This window comes from Elaeis guineensis, chromosome 2 (genome assembly GCF_000442705.2).
Source record: "Elaeis guineensis isolate ETL-2024a chromosome 2, EG11, whole genome shotgun sequence".
In the NCBI taxonomy this organism is placed as follows: Eukaryota; Viridiplantae; Streptophyta; class Magnoliopsida; order Arecales; family Arecaceae; genus Elaeis; species Elaeis guineensis.
Genome location: NC_025994.2, coordinates 84,721,914 through 84,741,055, shown reverse-complemented (window position 1 = coordinate 84,741,055; position 19,142 = coordinate 84,721,914). Strand labels below are relative to the sequence as shown.

General features: G+C 42.4%; 1 pseudogene; it reads left to right on the top strand.

The window, feature by feature from the left end:
• Positions 1–2,311: 2,311 nt before the first annotated feature.
• On the top strand, positions 2,312–13,296 carry LOC140850831 (F-box/LRR-repeat protein 17-like; annotated as a pseudogene).
• The last annotated feature ends 5,846 nt before the right edge of the window (positions 13,297–19,142 follow it).

The following is a 19,142-nucleotide window of genomic DNA, read 5'->3' as shown; positions in this document are numbered from 1 at the left end:
GAAAGAAATCAAAAACCAAACCCTAAATCTAGAGACGGATCGGAGGAGGAAAGAGTTGAAAGGCCAACGGAAAGACGAAAGAGTTGTCTGAGAAATCGAAAGAGAGAGGAAAGGCTGAACTGAAAGGCTTTTAGGGTTTTATATTAAAGTCTTTAAGCTATGCAAGTTTACGGGTTACAACCCGATCTGACCTATTCTAACTCATTTATTAAATAAGTTAAACAGGTTAAACAAGTCAGCCATCTGAAACCTGAACCCGATCTGATTATTAAATAGGTTAAATGGGTCAACCTATTTACGACTTAAATCTGTTTAATCGAAATCCAAACCTCTTTAAGATGGGTCGAATGCAGATCGAGTTGACGGGTCGGATCGACTTTTGCCACCCCTAGGTGGGAGTGGAGGACGTGGAGCAAGCTAAAGAAAATTATTATTCCAACAAATATTATTCCTCTCTCTTTTTTCAGGCTTGTTACTTTTCTTTTGCTCCCTTTAGATTCTCCAGCTTAAATAAGAAAAAAATCTTCTAATTAAGCTTCAATTACCCTCATCAGAAAAAATAAGAGAACAGATCTAATCCTGAACAAAAAAAGATGAGAAAAAAATACCAATAAGAATAGCTTTATTGAGATCAGAAGTGAATTATGCAAAAGAAAGCGATTCTGCTCAACTCATATGTTGCTGGTTTCAGAAAAAGACATGGACGATTCGGTTCAAATCAATTTGGGATCAATTTTTAAATCGAAATTGAAATTAATTTTCTAAAATCGAAATAAAAAATAAATAGACTATATAGAAAAATCAGTTCAAACTTAATCGAAGAAATCAGATCGATTTAGTTCGATTTATTGAGTTTTAGACTATTGGGATTATATCAAAGAGGCAACTTATGGAATTAGTTAAATAGGCTAAATATACAAGCAATAAATTGGTGGAGCTATGAAAAAATATAAATAAACTGATGATGATTTATATATAATATTATATATATATATATATATATATATATATATATATATATATATATATATATATATATATATATATATATATATATGTATGCATGTAAGTATATATTCGCAGATCGATTTATTTGAATTATTTTTTCCTCAACTAAAACCGAAATCGAATCATTTCTTTGGATTTTTAAAATTTTTAAATTGAAATCAAATCAAATTTGAGAAAAATGATACAGATGAAATCGACATTAGCAGTTTGGATTAGTTTTGCATCGTGTTCCTTGCACGTCCACAGATTAGCTATAGTTAGACAGGTGCTATTCTTCCTTTTTGGTTAAGTCCCATTGTAGCTAAAACGATTGCACCGAATCTTCCAGATGAGAGGACGTAGAAGAGTAGATTCAGGGAATTAGTCTCATGTGGAATGGACAATAAATTTGGTTATTGGAAACAAGATGATGGCAACTAGTTACCATCTATTTCCCAATCTCCATCATCAGTCTTCACATGTCTTTGACTAAGATGAAGTTTTCAAACATTCTTTCGTTAGCGAATCCAAGAAGGCTGAACTCCAAGCTAAGTCTAAACATTGAGATTACCTAACCTAAGGACCATGAAATTCAAAACAATGCATTGAATAACTTCACGACATCAAGAGATACTCACAATCTCCATTCATTACTTGAGCCATTTTTATTTTATAAAAAGAAGATCATAATCTATATGCTCAATCAAGCATTTTTGGAGGACAATATGTATGTCATATATACGAGACAAAAAAGAACAATGCAGGATACATCCAAACATTAACTTATCCATGGAAAATTTCGAGTATAAATTATTATTTTTTTGGATAATTTGATTAGGAGTTCAAGTTGTAATTTTGGGAGGAAGAAAGCAAAACCCCTCTTTTTCTTTCACATTTTTGGTGTCACACAACAATCTAGCCTAAAAGAAGCTGACAACAATTCTTTTGCCAAAAGGTTCCCAATTTTTGTTTGAGACGAATTTCATACAAGCTAAAGAAAGAAGAACAACCATGATAAGGAGATGTTCTTTGGTGTTTGTGGTAAACGAAAATTATTAATCTGGCTTTGCAAATAGATAAAAATGTAATGAATTATGAAACATAGCTGCGCGAACATCTCAACCAAACAAGTCAAGGGTCAGCAGCACATAATTATGGAAGCAGAATATGCACCCAAGCCGCATAATTGGTTGCACACGAGCAAGTGCATTCTGGTAATTCAGCCGCCTTTCTCGCTTTTCCCTCCCTCCGCTCCGGTGGGCGTGAGAAAAATGGCGCGAAATTAACTCTAATCTCCCGCCCCTATTCCGACAGCCTCCTGCTCTCTCCCACTTTCTCTATTTCGTCCCTCCACCTCCTCACTCCATTCCCCCTCTCTCTTGCCGCCTCCCCTTCTCTCTCTTTACCCTCCGAACTTTCGGGATCCGGATGCTCGGCGAGTCTCCCTCGGCCGCCATCGCCTGCTCCGCCGCGCCCAAGCGGGGCGCGCCGAAGAAGCGGGGCAACTACAACTGCGGACGATGCGGCCTCCCGAAGAAGGGCCACGTTTGCCCCGCCGGCGATGGCCACGTCCTCCCCCTCGCTCTGATCACCGCCTCCGCCGTTCCCTCTCCTTTGACGAGGACCGGACTCCGGCACCCGTCTCGGCGACGCCAGCGATGGAGGAGGAGGAGGTAGCGGAGACTTCGGTGGCTGCGGCGCCGGCGGCGGCGGATGAGGAGGAGGTGGAGGTGGGCGGCGGGGTTCTGCCGGTGTCATGCCTGGTGGAGGTACTGAGGCGGCTGTCGCCCAAGGAGCTGATGGGGGCGGCGGCGGTCTGCCGGGGATGGATGGAGTGCGTGAAGAGAGTATGGCGATCCGCGGAGGAGCTTAGGCTTAGGGTTTCTCCTCGATCTCAGATCGGTTTCGTTGGATCGGTGCTCCACAAGTGTGCCGGACTGGCCCGGCTTACGCTGAGGATAGAAAGGTTAGGGTTTTTCTTAGATCGAGGGAGGACGAGGAGGGGGATCTCGTACGGGGATGTAGAGCTGAAAAGAACGATTTTTTAACGAAAAAAATCGAATTTTTAGTCAAAAGTAATACAGTCATGATAACTCACGGATCAGGGACGGGGCTATGCTGATAGCCTTTGCTCTGGATTTTCGATAATGGATCTAAAGAATATTGTTTTTGGTGAAGCAATTAATATGGTTTTGTGGATCAATAGGAACCGAAGGAAAATATTTTTACTCCTCACTTTTCCTTCTTGTTGTTGCTTCTGTTATCATGAATTTTGACAATGTTGATGTTAGACAAATGTTTCTAACCTTCATATCTCAGTCTCAGTTCCCTCTATATGGATCCGGGGCTTTGATGTGAGCTACCTTGGTCAATGTAATCGAAGATCTTTAGATTATGAAGCTCCCGTTGATGTGAGTTTTCTTGATCTTTTTACTTTGTCTGTGGAGTAGTTCTGTAGGTTGGACGTGGTTAGATCTTGCTATGGTTGTGGATTTTATGATCATTAATCCGATCAAATATCAAATTTTACGTTTTTATACTATATCTTTTTGTTGGTTCTTTGATTTCGGTTCTTTCGATGGTCTGAAACTGGCGGGAGACCGTAGCATGACAGAAATGAGTGATGGGGTATGGGATTTTTTCTTCATAATTTCTGTATTCATTTGCTTACTTTCTTTTTTTTTTTTGGTGAATTGTGAACAATGCAGTGCTATAGATTGTAACAAGTATAAGCTTTTATGAGATCCTCCTCCAATTAAAAGTAGTATGACGGGGAAAAGAAAATAAGATTACTGGTTTATCATGACCCATCATACATCTACATATTAAAGGGGATTTGATAAAACTGGAAAATGACAACAGATCCTTTTGTTTTGATTATTCAACTGTATCTAGATGCAAATTATGATTTGTATGCCCTGATAGGCAGCTGTTGGTGCAGTGATGTTGATGCTACATTGCTAGCTTGTGTTGCATTCTCGTGCCCTAGTTTAGAAGCTTTGAGATCAATATTGGCGACAATGCAGTCAATCAGATAACTGGGTATGTGAATAACTATTATCCTGTCTGATTGCCCCTTTTTTTGGATTCTGTGATTAAGTTTAGCCCATTATTCATTATGTGCTGATATCTAAAGTATATAGGTTTATGTTCTTTTTTTTTCCTATGTGTTTCTGTTCCGCCTTATTACTAGAATAATAAGCGGATTTAGGTCCACTCTGTGCATTTCATACGATTGATCTGTACCATCAAGACAGTCCATTCGCTATTCACTGGCACCTGTTGCTTATTTGATATTTACAGATGGCTACGTTATCCATCAACCATATCTGTGAATGTGCTCAGGCTTGTCATAGAAACTCATGTTCTGCAAAACCTTCCTTTTGTTTACTATTATATAGTACTTCATGTGTGATGTTAGTTTCATTTCTGTGCAACTCATTCTGGTGAAAGATCATGTATGGATACCTGGTACATTAAAAAATATTCATCGTTCTTCATCCCCCCCACAACCTGCTTGAAAGCAATGAGCTGCTTGAAATGTTGTTGATGTGATCAAGTTTGACAAGGAAACCATGTTCCAATCGAGGGTGTTTTTGAATCTTAGGTAGCATTTGGGGACCTAAATAAGACCATCATGGTGATTTAAGATCATCTGTGATCCGAATCTTGTGATGATTTTATCACCAGTGATCTAAGTTCATGATGTTTGGTAGGTCATAGTCTAGCGATTAAAGATTCTTGAGTATTCACGAGTAATCTATTTGGTATTGTTTAATTAGATAGCATATTGTGTTAACATATGTTAGAATATATTATGTTAACATATATATTGTTGGTGTCGATTTTCGTCTAGCGTTGGAGTAGCTGGAGCTGGTGCGAGTCGGGTAGTCGGAGGTGAGATCTGTAAGAAAAATCCTGATCGGAGGTTATTTCGGTGGAGACTTTCCGACATCTAAGTCAGAAATCTATTCTAACAGATGGAGGAGTATGAGAGGCGGAGTTTGTGGGTACCTTTTTTGGGGTCTCTTTTTGGTACTCCTTTTATAGATGGAGGTGGGAGCTTCTAAAGGATGGTCCTGCCATCATGTCTCAGGTGTCATGGGCAACTGTTGCTTGACAGCTGTTAGTAGTCTCTGGGGGTCTCAATGGGATTGAGAGGATGTTTGAAGGAGGATCAGTCGATCATAGATCGGTTGCTTTTCGATTGACTTTCAAGGAGAGAGTCATAAATGGGAGGTAGAGGGGGGGCATTTTTGGTCTTTTTAGCTACTTCAATTTGTCACATCTTGTCAAGGGCCGCGGTGGTGGATCCTACCACTCATGCGGTGTAATTAATGACTTCGAGATGGCTTAATCTAGCGTAGCTTGTTATTGCAGCGCGTAGTTGATCGCTTAGGATATGGTCTCCTAGATGACGTGATTTGATGTGACTCGATGGGACTGCATGGTAGCCATGCTTGACCTTCGGTTGCTCGTCGATGTCTGTGCTTTGGGATTCTGGCCCACGAGCGGGAATCGTGGTCTGCGAAGAATGAAAATCTAGAATTGAGATTGGACCTGATGTGGGTCGGAGGAAGAGGACCCATAGGTCGGCTAAGTGAATCCGTTGAGTGTTGCTGTCTAGTCGGTCTGGGGCAACCGGTTGCAGAGAGGGGAGTTCGCCAGAAGCCAGTCGGTGAAGTCTCGATCGCTTAGACAATGAGGCACTGATCGATCTTTCGGGAGCCGAGAGCTAATTGGTCGCAAGAGTAGTCGATGAGGGGTCGACGACAGCAAGGGAGTTTAGTTCATTGGACTAGGCTTCTTGGGCCTTGAGCTTCTTTATATTATCGCCCGAGTGGAATTTCTTCCAATACATGCCTCCTGCTTCCAAGCCCGAGCTTTGGTCAGGTGAAGGGAGTAATTTTGTGAAGAGCCATTCCGTCAGTGGGGCATGTGCGCGATCTTCGGGGTGCGCTCGCACTTTTGTGCCCGCATTGAACGCACGTCGCCTCAAAATCTGAGAGAGAGGAGATGAAGTGGCTCGATCGTTCTATTCGCACTCAAATTGAATGCATGTTGGTTGAGGCGGTGCTTGTGGCCCATCCTTGGCCGACACATCTCATGATTTAATAGGGGCATTATGGAGTGCTTGAATTTGGCTCCTCTTTTTATAGGGGAGATTCACTTGTGTGCTATGGTGCGATGGAGCGATCCCCTTCGTGGATGCGCGAGGGGCGCCTTCTTCGCGAACGAGGGAGCCCACCCTTCTCCGATGAGCGGGGAGTCATCACTCTATCTCTAAAGGCCGATCAATTCTCCGTTTAATCTACTGCCGAGGTTAATTTTCTGGTCATCCGAGCACCTTTAGCCTACAACGCCATCGTCGGCTGACCAGGTTTGAACGCACTCTGAATTGTCGTTCCACATACTATCTGAAGATGAAGTTTCCGACAGTAAATGGAGTTGAAGAAGTTTGTAGAGATCAAGACTTGGCACGCTATTGCTACAACATCGCTCTTCGAGGAGGGCGGCCTGTTGAATCCTACTTGATGGAGGGACTGGACATCCACGACGAATTGGTCGAGGAGCACAGAAAATCAGTGGAAGATCTCATAACCATTCCTTGGCGGACGGAAATCAAGAGCACACTGTTCAGATAGGGTCGAACCTAGATCAGATAACAAAAGATCAGCTAACCTCTTTTTTGGAGGAGAATACTGACGTCTTTGCTTGGACACTGGCGGATATGTTGGGCATCGATCCTTTGGTGATGATACAGTGGTTGAATGTGAATCCGCGGCATCAACTTAAGTGTCAGGATGGGATGGGATGGCGACACGTCCTGTTTCATGAAAAAATTGGGATAGCCTCGTCCCACGGGATTTAAAATCTTGATCTTGCTTCTTTGGATTTGGTCTTTCTTAAGCCTTTTCATGTCTACCGATGATGTCCCTCGCCACCTTCTACTGATGTTTTTGCTGACTCATCCCCTGCCCCGTTGTCTCCACCTGCCATGGACCTGCCTCCTGCTAGTCTTCTGACTGCTTTAAGAAAAGATACTTGCTCTATTCGCAATTTCCATCCCATTTACAATTTTTTGAGCTATTATCATTTTTCAACACCATACTTTGCTTTCATTACTTCTTTATCATCTGTCTCCATTCTTAAGACTGTTTGTGAGGCTCTTAATCACCTTGGGTGGTGACAAGTGATGGTTGATGAGATGGCAGCTTTGTATTTGACTGGCACATGGGATCTTGTCTCTTTACCTTCTGGTAAAATTGTTGTTGGTTGCCGTTTGGTGTTTATCGTCAAAGTTGATCTTGATGGCCAGGTTAATCGTCTTAAGGCATGCTTGGTTGCAAAGAGGTATACTCAGCTATACGGCTTAGATTATAGCGATATCTTCTCTCCGGTTGCTAAGATTGCTTCTGTCCGTCTGTTCCTTTCTATGGCTGCCATGCGTCATTGGACCCTGCATCAATTGGATATCAAAAATACCTTTCTTCATGGCAATCTTGATGAAGAGGTTTATATGGAGCAACCATCAGGTTTTGTTGCTTAAGGTGAGTCAGGACTGGTATGCAGACTATGTCGATCCCTTTACGGCTTAAAGCAATCCCCTCGTGCTTGGTTTGGGAGATTTAGCACTGTTATTCAGCAGTTTAGTATGATCCGCAGTGAAGCAAATCATTTGGTCTTCCATTACCATACTTCCTTGACCCATAGCATTTATCTGGTTGTTTATGTTGATGACATAGTAATCACAGGTGATGACCATGATGGAATTCAACAATGGAAGCAGCATCTCACACCATTTTCAGACAAAAGATTTGGATAAACTCAAATATTTTCTTAGTATTGAGGTAGCTCAATCTAGCACTGGTATTGCCATCTCATAAAGAAAGTATGCATTGGATATACTAGAAGAGACTGGCATGCTCAATTGCAAACCCATTGGTACTCTTATGGATCCAAATGTTAAACTTCTATCAGGACAGGAGAGACTTTAGTAGATCCAAGAAGATATCGGAGAATCATTGGGAAGTTGAATTACTTGACAATTACTAGATCAGATATTTTTTTTGCTGTATGGTCAATCAATTCCTACAGTCTTCATGTGACAGTCCTTGCGATGCTGTAATTCGCATCCTTAATACATTAAAAGAGCACCAGGCTAGGAATTATTATATGAAGATGAAGGACATACTCAGACAGTTGGGTATACTGATGCCGATTGGGCAGGATCTCCTTCTGATAGATGTTCTACTTTAGGATATTATGTTTTCATCAGTGGCAACTTGGTATCATGGAAGAGCAAGAAATAAGATGTTGTTGTCAAATCTAGTGCAGAAGTAGCATATAGAGCTATGACACTAGCAACATGTGAGCTTATATGGATGAAGCAATTACTTTAGGAATTAAGATTTGGATCAGTGAAATAGATGAGGTTGGTCTTTGACAATCAAGCTGCTCTACACATTGCTTCGAATCTGATTTTCATGAGAGGACTAAACGCATAAAAGTGGATTGTCATTTTATCCGAGAGCAAAATTTTATCGGGGTGTATATCCATTACTTTTGTCAACTCCAATGATCAACTATCAAATATATTTACTAAGTCACTTAAAGGTCCTCGAATTAGCTATATTTGTAACAAGCTTGGTGCACATAATTTGTATGCTCCAGCTTGAGGGGGAGTGTTAAATAAAATACTATATTATGTTAACATATTAGAATACATTATGTTAACATATATGTCATTGTGTATATTCCCTGTATAATTCTGTTTAGGACATATATCAATTAAGAGATCAATAGATTCATTGTGGCTAGACGGTTCATTGTATCTAGATCCTATTATATGGTTCATTGTATCTAGACCTTTATTGTTCTATATATAGATCCTCTTGTAATATAAAATAAAATACAATCAATTTTCTTTATCTTTACCTATCTCTCTTTCTCTTTTAGTGTTTCTAACAAGGGTTCTCTCTTTTAGATCCTATCTTCTACAGGTATTCTATGGGAATCCAAGATCACTGATTATATATATCAAAACTACCCACAATATATTTCATAAAAATATATTTATTAATGATATATACTATATTATAAATAAAATATTATCATATTTATTAATATATTAATAATTAATAGATTTTATGAAAATATATTTATTAGTCCTATAAATTATTACTTCCATAAAACAATATTAATTATCATTATAGAATTTATATTTATATTTATACTTATAACATATTATTTATTAATGTATAATATTTATTTTTATAAAATTAATAATTTATTGGATTGATAAATAATTTTTATAGAATCTATTAATTAATATTGATATAATATATTAATGGTATATTGATATATCAATTTTTTTTACTAGATTGAAGGGTATTTTGTCCTTATATTTTAGTTTAAGATCACTGCCTGGGGGTGATCTTAGATTTTCGACCTCGAGGACGGGCATCCTATCATTGGATTGGAGAATGATTTGAGGAGTGAGGGTGATTTATAATCACTATCATGTAGGATCACCATGGTGCAATCAAACGCGATGATCTCATCACCTCCACCCACATCACCCTTGATTTTGAATGGATCACCCCATACCAAACACCCCCTTAGATGCATTTTTGTTGGGTTTCAGTTTGTCTTCATTGATATCAAAATATACATTCCCTTGTTTCATCTGCTTGTTTTGTCACTTTTACTTCTCAACCTTGTCACTGAGAACCTTGTTGATTGGAAAAGCCCTTGGTCTTATCCATGCATCTTCTCCCTGCATTTGCTTTACTTTTGAAGCATTTGCTACATTACTGAATCCAATGGTTGGATTTCTGATGCTGTTTTGTTGGGAATGCTGTTATTTTAACTCACTATTTGTTTTGTCATGACTTGTTCATACCTTTTAGAAGGCTGTTAATGGTAAATTCATAAATGTGCCTTTTTTATCTTGAAAACTATATCAAATCAAGGTCTGTGTTTATAGTCTTTTTGACTGGTGTACATATTAGTGGCAACTTCTTAGATCGACAGGTTTCATCTTGTAGGGATGAATTGGGTCGTTTTGTTGCTGAGAAACGGTGTCTTTCAATTCTGAAAGTGGAGGGTTGCACTAGTCTTGGGTTTCTCAACCTCTATTCTTCAAGCCTGTCAATTCTCTGGCTTTCAGACCTTTGTTGCATTTCAAAAATGGTAACTATGAACTTCTTCTTATGCATTATGTTAATACAGTAATTCTTTCATGTTTTTTGTCCATGCATTAATTGATTCTCATTGACTCTTTATAGGTTATTAGCTGTCCTAATCTGAAAGAGCTTTCTCTTGATTTTACTCGACAAGAAAATGATTCTACAGATCTTGTTACTGTTATGGATAGTTTGGGCCGTACCTGTCCACGACTGAGAAATATGCATATTGCATCAATTCAACTTTGTAATGAAGCTGTGCTTGCTTTAGCAAGCACAAACCTAAGGTATGTTATTTATCTCAGATGTATGTGAATAACTGCATAATAATTTGCTGATTGGTGATATAAGTTATTGAAAGAATCTGGTGCTAAGATTAACCTCATATAATATTTATCATATGCATGTTGGGTCATTGAGCTTTCTACAGATGTTAGAGCTCAAATATGAGTGAAATTGGGAAATCCAATTTCAACTGCCAAGTTCTAATGCAATCTAAAACATCTCTATTATTTTTGGCTCTTCAAATCTTTTTTTTGCTAGGTCTGCTAATGAAGTTGTTGTTGTTCTTTTTTTTTTTTAGGGTCAGGGGCTTGCGCATGCTGTCACTTGTTCTTGGTTCAAGGATCACAGATGCAGCTGTGGCTGCTATAGTTTCAAGTTATTCAAGTCTAGAGTTGCTTGACTTGAGTGGGTATGCTCCACTCTGCGCTTTATGAATGCTTAACCTCTAAAATGAAGTGCCTGAAATCTCCAGATTCAGTGATTTACAGCAATATCAATCTTCACCATATATGCTGATTACAATAAGGCTCCTTAAACATTCCTTGTGAGCTGTTGCTTGTTGCAATTTCTCTTGATCCTCTAGGTTCTTAATTTTCATTTTCTGCTTGTGTTTCCAGGTCAAGCATTAGTGACAGTGGGATTGGAATGATATGCAATACATTCTCTCAGACGCTATCTAGACTCCTCCTTGCTCTCTGTCCTAACATTACTTCAAGTAATTAGCAATTTTCTTTGTGCTGTTATGCTTTTGCATATTTAAGCTAGATGTGCTAATACAGAAAATGCACACCAAGCCTTGTCCCATCTGATGAGGTTGGCTGCATGTTGTGATTTGTCTATGTCCTTAGATATCTGCTTCCATGGTTTTCCAGGTGGAATCCAATTTGCTACAGCACAATTACCACTTCTTCAGCTAATTGACTGTGGGATGAGCATATGTGCCATTAACTCTCAATATGAAAGTCCTGAAGAAAATGGGTTGATTGGTAATGAAGGTAGCGGAGAACTCGGAAGGTGTCAGAAATCACCTATGCCAAAGCCACAACCAATTTACCAAAAACTAATTATAAAACATGGGTGTTTGAGAAAGATCAGTTTATGGGGTTGTTCTGGTTTAGATGTAAGTCACACCAAAAAAGCTGTTCTTATATGCTCACATTATCTCTCATCATTCCCTTTTGATTAATTTATAACCATTGCAGGCCCTATACCTAAACTGTCCAGAGCTTAATGATCTCAATCTTAACTCATGTACAAATTTGCATCCAGGTATCAGTCTGTGGCTATCTTCATTCAGGATTAGACGCCAAAATAAATTCTCATTATCAATTTTATGCTTTGCAAAATTTTCCCCAGAGAGGTTGTTGCTCCAGTGTCCCAATTTGGAACATGTACACGCTTCTGGGTGTCAAGATATGTTAATTGGAGCAATCCAAAACCAGGTATTGAGCGAGACCGACCATTCTGATTGCTTAAACGTGATTGCATGACATAAAGATAGAGATAGCTTGTAGTTTTATATGATGCATCTTTTGTAAACAAGTATATTGCTAAAGGTGAGTCCACAAAATAAATATGTTACTTGCATTTGGAGATAACTGAGGAAAAGTATTGTAAAACATATGTGACCATATTTAATGTAAAAGGAAATATGGTGTGGTTTGGCAAGATGGGGGAAATTCTCTACTGCTGTAGCAAGCCTGAGTTCTATCTTGAGCACAGCTTGCTGTTGAATGGTTGGTAATTACTTTTAAAAAGAGGAAAATGAACCATAATTGACTATATGTTTCTCAAATGCAGGCTACTTTGTCAACGCCACATTGTTCTGTAGGTTGCACAGAATTACTTTTGAAGTTTTAAAATTGGCTATGGGTCTTTATCAGCAGATATCAGTATATTATGGGACTGGTTCTGATTTCAGACTAAATGGCATATCCGCAGGTTGAGTTCATTATCTTGGTATACAAGAAATTTAGGTCAACTTGTCTGGATTTACTGTTATCTATACAGTATGAGTTTAGTGCGTCTTTTATGCAACTCGCATCTGCAAATGCTCCATTCATAAACTCAAGGTCTTGGATGTTAGCTATCCGCTGATGTCTTGTAGCCGTTGCTTTTCTTTCTATATGTTTGTCGGTTTTCTTATATGATACAAGGCTGATCGTCTTACCCTTTTCTTAAAAACAGCGATTACCTGCAAATATTCGTCATACTTGGCAATTTCATGAGAAATATTAAGGTGAAGTTTCTTTTGAATACTATTAGTGAAATTCTTATAGGTTCTTAATGAGTTTGCTGCGGTTCAAAACCATTTACCATGCAAGCGGCTTGCTGATGGCTCCAAAAGGGTTCAGGTCCCTGGATATCCTCTACAGCAGGTGAGACTAAGGGCTTCTACAGCTGGCACTCAGCTGTCCTCAAACATGTTACTTGGTCTTTTCTTCACATTTCTTCGCACTATTCTCCTTATGTCATTTCACCACAACTTATTGTTCCGGCGTGCTTGCTGCAGCCATCTGATGATGGGAAGCACAAAAGGTTGCGGCAGACCCCGTGCACCATGCATCTTGATTGATGATTCTCTTGTATACCTTTCAGACTGATCCCGTCCTAGCAGTTGCAATCTGTTTATCACTGGTGATGTTCTCACTTACTGTTGAACTGCAGACCTGAAACTCCAATTTGTGTTGTCTCGACTGTATTTCTGGGCTGCTTTCATCATTCCAGATAAATGGGTTTGCCTTTGTAAAACGGGACTGTTTGTCGTAGAGGAATAAATTGCAGCCTACATGTCTAACTTTTCTTTTCAGAAATAAAGTTTAACATGATTGAAACATGCAATTGGCTTAAAATGGATCTATCTCAGTGGATATATCAGCTGCCTCATCTCTGATTAGATGTAATTGGATTATGTTTATGCTTGATTATGGTTTGGCTGGTTTATTAGGAAGTGCATTTGCCTATGGACTGGTGGTGGTTCTTAACTCTGGGGAGTGAACGCTGCGCTCTATGTAATTGAGAAAAGTGGTTCTTAACTGTGCACTTGACCAGACCACATTTTTTTCTTTCCAAAAATGAAGAGATTCAGATAGAAAACATTAGATACTTAAAATAAGTTTCTTTTTATCTCTTTTACCCTAAACCTGATGGTTCACATAAATCTCTTATTTTTGCCCCCTCTGCAGTGCATCAAAGTGAAGAGATTTAGAGAGAAGAAATTAGATGCTCATAATAAGTTTTTATATTTCTCTTTGACACCTAAACCAGATTATTCACATAAACCTCTTTTCTTTCTAACTTTTTATTTTTCTTGTTTCTATAGTTCATCCAAACAAGAGATTGATGGGATGTACCTCTCTCCTCTTACATGTGGCTTGTGTTGCAGTATCCTTACTTACTGGATATAGGCCATAGATTGGTGTCATTTGTAATGATTTAGAATCTCATCTAAAGATGCTAATTGAAAAGTGTTATTTAGTTTCATTGATCTTATCTAAATATCCAAAATCTTTTTAATGCATAAATGTTATGCTAAACATAAGCACGGGCTCTTATACTAAGTTTGCAACAGTGCGTCTCTACTTGGCAATATACTAATAGTATATTCGTAGTTGACCAACATATTGCTCTGTAATTGGTCCACTTATTCGTGGGTTTTAATGCCATCTACTTTAGTTGCAATACCTGATTGTCAAATTAGATTGGTCATCAAGCTAGTATATTCCTTATTAACAAGAGATGCGATGGAAGAGAGCATCAAGAAAACCAGATTCGTGTAAAATATTAGTACTTGTGAGCATGAGACGGTGGTCAACATTTTACAGTTGCATCTCAAAGACTTTGCAGTAAGAGATGGACATCTACTCAAAATTGAAACAATAATAATGTGCCATTAGATTCTTCTCAATCTGTGGGACCGTAGTCTTTTGAGCTAGAAGTAAATTGTCATCAAGGATCACCATGATATTTTTATTTTTTATTTTTTTTTGGTTACAAATGAAAACAACTATGAGATACACGATGGGGGTGTACTTGGAGTTTGTTATTTGGCGCCGTCGAGAGACAACTGTTGTAACGGCATCTGTGGTGTGTGAAGCCATGGAAACTCGGATGTCTTATAGAAGAAATTGATCTCCAATTTATAATCTTCGAAAGGATAAACCCGGCACCATTTTTATTTTTATTTCACAATAAAAATTAAATATCTATTTTATATTCAAAACATTAATATTATATCTGCTGTACTAAAAAAATATTATTTAATTTTGCAAATCAAACGCTAATCTTTCCTTTTTTTTGACCTTTGGTAGCAGTTGCAAACTGGTGGCAGCGATGGATGGTGATGCCAACAAAGTTGGCGGCAATAATGATAAGTAACAGTAGTGGTGGTAAAGGTGTAGATGGCAATAGCGTTGGCCCGCAATGTTCGCAGTGGTGACCAAGGCTGCGGAGATGATAGTAGAAAGAGCATCGATGGTAACGCTAGGAAGCTTCTACTTGTAAGCTGTAAAACTTTAGCTCTCTATTTCCTTTTATAAATAAAAAAGATTTTAATTTTATTCTTTTCCTTGTCTCTAACGCTTTTGCTGCTCATGTTTCGATTTGTTAAGTAGAAACGGTGATGCTTCTTGGGCTTGGCAAATTGTTCGCTGTCACCCTTTGACTTCTCAGTATCTAAAATTTGTTGTGCTTCCTTCGCTTCGAGAGGCCTGCCGAGAAAGGGCTTGTTGCGCTGAAGGTGGGATCTCAATTGAGACGGTTCACAAGTTCCTGCAGGAGGGAGTTCATTCTCCACTCACTGTTCAAATGTGGAAATGTACCCTTCCTTTCAAGCTTTGTCTTGGCCATTTGCAACGGGACATGCAACTGTGAACTTTAATAGAAGTGAATTAGACTGTCAATTTGCTTGTGTTATTGCATGGTAGAGGAAATCTATAGAGCATTTCTTTCTGTTGGAGAATACCGACCGACTCCACTCGTGCCGACTTATAATCGGGCATACACGACCGACCGACCGACTGACCGATCGTCGGGTGCCGTTACCGACCGATTGACGGCTCTCTACCGATCGAGGATATGTCGGTCGGGCAGACCTTTTCCGCTCTCCCGACCGACTGCACCAGGGGGATCCGATGCCCGACTCCCGCGACGTGTCCGACTGACTGTCGGAGGGATCCGAATCTCCACCCGACGCCCCTCAGCTGGCCACCGACCTAAGGTCGGTCGACTCCTCCAATCGCCGTACTACTGTCAGAGACTATCAGTCCTGACAACAGCATGCGGCACTGCCGCCTAGGGGCATTATCCCGCCTATGGCATTGTCAACCCTAGTGATTTGACGGTCCCACGGCGATTTGACACATTTATGGCGACTCTGACAGTCTACAGTAAATTGACAATTCTTCAATTGTCTGCGCCATTAATGACGGCGCCATACCACGCTCCGCTATATATATCGGGGAAGGCAACAGTGCTAGAAGTCCCTTCGAAACGTCACAGGCTTGCTCCCTCTCTCTCTCTCTCTTTCCCTCTCTCGCTGAGCTCCTTGCTTTCTTCTCACTGTTGCCTAGTCTCCTCTCTGACTTGATCGTCGGAGGGTCCCCGCCGGAGCCGCCTCTGGTCAGTGCGGACTTTCTTTTGCAGGCGCTCATTCCCGACGACCAGGCGACGAGGGGATTGGCCGCAACAGATTGGCGCGCCAGGTAGGGGGGGCAACGCTCGCAGTGACAAGTTAGTGCTTCATCGACAGCACCAGGGATTGTAACCCCCACAGAATTCAAGATGACAAAGACAAGAGCTCAGCGATCGAGGGTCACCGGATCGGCGAGGCGCTCTTCCCACCAGAAAGAGGCCTCTCCTCCACCTTCCGCAGCGGAACCTAGCTCTCCTCACCCCGCAGTGACCACGGAGGCGCAAATCGCAGCGATCGTGCGACAGATGACCGTGCTGACGGACGCGGTCAAAAGCCTTCAGCAGTGACCGATCTGGTTGCCGCCCTCGCCGGTGGAGCAACCGGTGGCACGGGTCGAAAGAAAAAACGGAAGAAAGGTCGGGCCCATGCTGAACCCGACAGGCCCTCCACCGATAAACGGGTCTTGCCCCGACGACGGAGTCCGAGACCGACGCATCGCAGGTATGACTCCCACACCCCTCTCCCCGCTCCTCGTGCGTAGATTTTGATGGAGATTGAGGGGGAAGAGTACCTACGACGGCCTCGGCCTCTGAAGGCAAAAGGCCCCGACCAACATGGCTCGATCATCGGTCGCCGAATCAACGGCTCGATCATCGGTCGTCGAATCTATGGCTCGATCACCGATCACCGAAAACGACGGCCTCGACCTCTGAAGGCAAAAGGCCCCGACCAACATGGCTCGATCATCGGTCGCCAAATCTATGGCTCAATCATCGATCGCCGAAACCGACGGCCTCGGCCTCTGAAGGCAAAAGGCCCCGACCAACATGGCTCGATCATCGGTCGCCGAATCTATGGCTCGATCATCGATCGCCGAAACCGACGGCCTCGGCCTCTGAAGGCAAAAGGCCCCGACCAACATGGCTTGATCATCGGTCGCCGAATCTATGGCTCGATCACCGATCGCCGAAATCGACGGCCTCGGCCTCTGAAGGCAAAAGGCCCCGACCAACATGGCTCGATCATCGGTCGCCGAATCTATGGCTCGATCATCGATCGCCGAAACCGACGGCCTCGGCCTCTGAAGGCAAAAGACCCCGACCAACATGGCTCGATCATCGATCGCCGAATCAACGGCTCGATCACCGATCGTCGAAACCGACGGCCTCGGCCTCTGAAGGCAAAAGGCCCCGACCAACATGGCTCGATCATCGGTCGCCGAATCTATGGCTCGATCACCGATCGCCAAAACCGACGTTCTCGGCCTCTGAAGGCAAAAGGCCCCGACCAACATGGCTTCATACCGACAGAGGGTAGCCCGATATTACAACGCCAAGGTCAAGCCAAAGCTTTTCAGGCCTGGGGACCTTATCCTAAGAAAGGCAGTAGTCTCGAAGCCCCTAGACCAAGGGAAGCTAGCTCCAAATTGGGAAAGGCCCTACATGGTAGCAGACACCTACGGACTAAGGGCTTACCGACTGGAAACTTTGGAAGGGAAACCGATTCTCCGAACCTGGAACGCCGACAACCTGAAGTTGTATCACCAATGAACTTTGTACTTGTTCATTCGGAATACAAATCCAGTTTCAAATTTCTGAGTTTTAACTCTTCGACTGACGATCGACGCTCACCAAGAAGGTCGAGTCCCGACATCCCAACTCGGACTTAGTGTCCGCATGGAATCGACGGCCCGACCGTCGACGATGTATCGGGCGCTCACAACGGTCGAATCGTCCATGAGAACGGGAGTTAACACTCCTTCTACGGTCAAAGTTTCGGGCCAAACGATCGGCCGACTTGCCGACTGGACCCCGACCAAAGAAAGGCAAAACGCCTGTGCGACCGCCGTCGCGACTTACCGACCGAGCTACGGTCGGTCGAAGGATATTCGGCTTACCACCGTATATCACATGACACGACGACGGAAGACCAGTGATGAAAGAAAGCCCCTTCCGAGGATTGAAGTACCACCACCCTCGGGCTTTAGGGTGGGGTCGGAGGACGAAGAAAGCTCGGAAGAGGGAGATCCGAGGATCAGTCGGCAAAAGCCGACACAGAAGAGCAAAACTGACTATTAGCCGAACTGAGTTCGGCGCGAGTTGTGCCGGGCACAGCTCGTAATAGTCAAAAATATTTCGGACAAACTCCGGGACCGAAAAACGAAGGCCGGCCCGGAGGTCCTCCACGTAGAAGGCCACCTGGCCCTCAGGCGGGCTGTTAACCCGATTGTTGGCACCAGAGGCGAATAGCCGAAACTGCTCCGGGATGCAATATTGCTCCCGGAGCCGATCGACGTTCGGCCCCGAAAGTGAAGAAACCTCCACCTCCGGGGTCGACCGAGGGTCATCAGTCGGCTCTCCCGACCGACTGCCTCGTGGAGATGTTCTAGCTATGGACTGGAACAAAAGACAAGGAAATGAAGAAGAAGGCATGGAGGAGGAGACGGTGAAGATGATGATGGCCCCCAGAAGAGGGAGCTCCCAAGAAGAAAGGAAGCGGAGAAGAGTACCTGGAATGAGGGATTACACGGGCAGAGTCTTGACAGCAAAGTAACGGGGGGGGGGTAAAAACTGAATATGGGTGACCCTGTATATATAGTACCCTCCGACGGTCGAGATGAAGGCACGACCAACGAGAAGTCCCCAGATCTCGTCACGTGGCGTCATCTGGTCCGTCCGTCGGCCCGACAGTTCGATGCACCCATCCTCAGATCGAGCCACGTCACCTCAATCCGCTCCAACGGATCCGTCCCAATGGCCACGTGTCACGTGGCACAGAGGCCGTGACGTTTCGTATCCCCGAAGGGACGGCGGGAACAGCGGTTTTTCTTTCCGATGGGATGAGACGTCTGACACCTACAGGACGTCCGACATCGACATGACACCTGGCGCCGACAGGACGTCTGACGCCGACGGGACATGACATCTGACACCGACGAGACGTCTGACACCGACTGGACATCTGACGCCAGCGAATCGCCCAGCATTCATGAGACGCCTGACATCATGTCAACCCGCGGTACGGTCGGAACTCGATACACAGAGGATCCA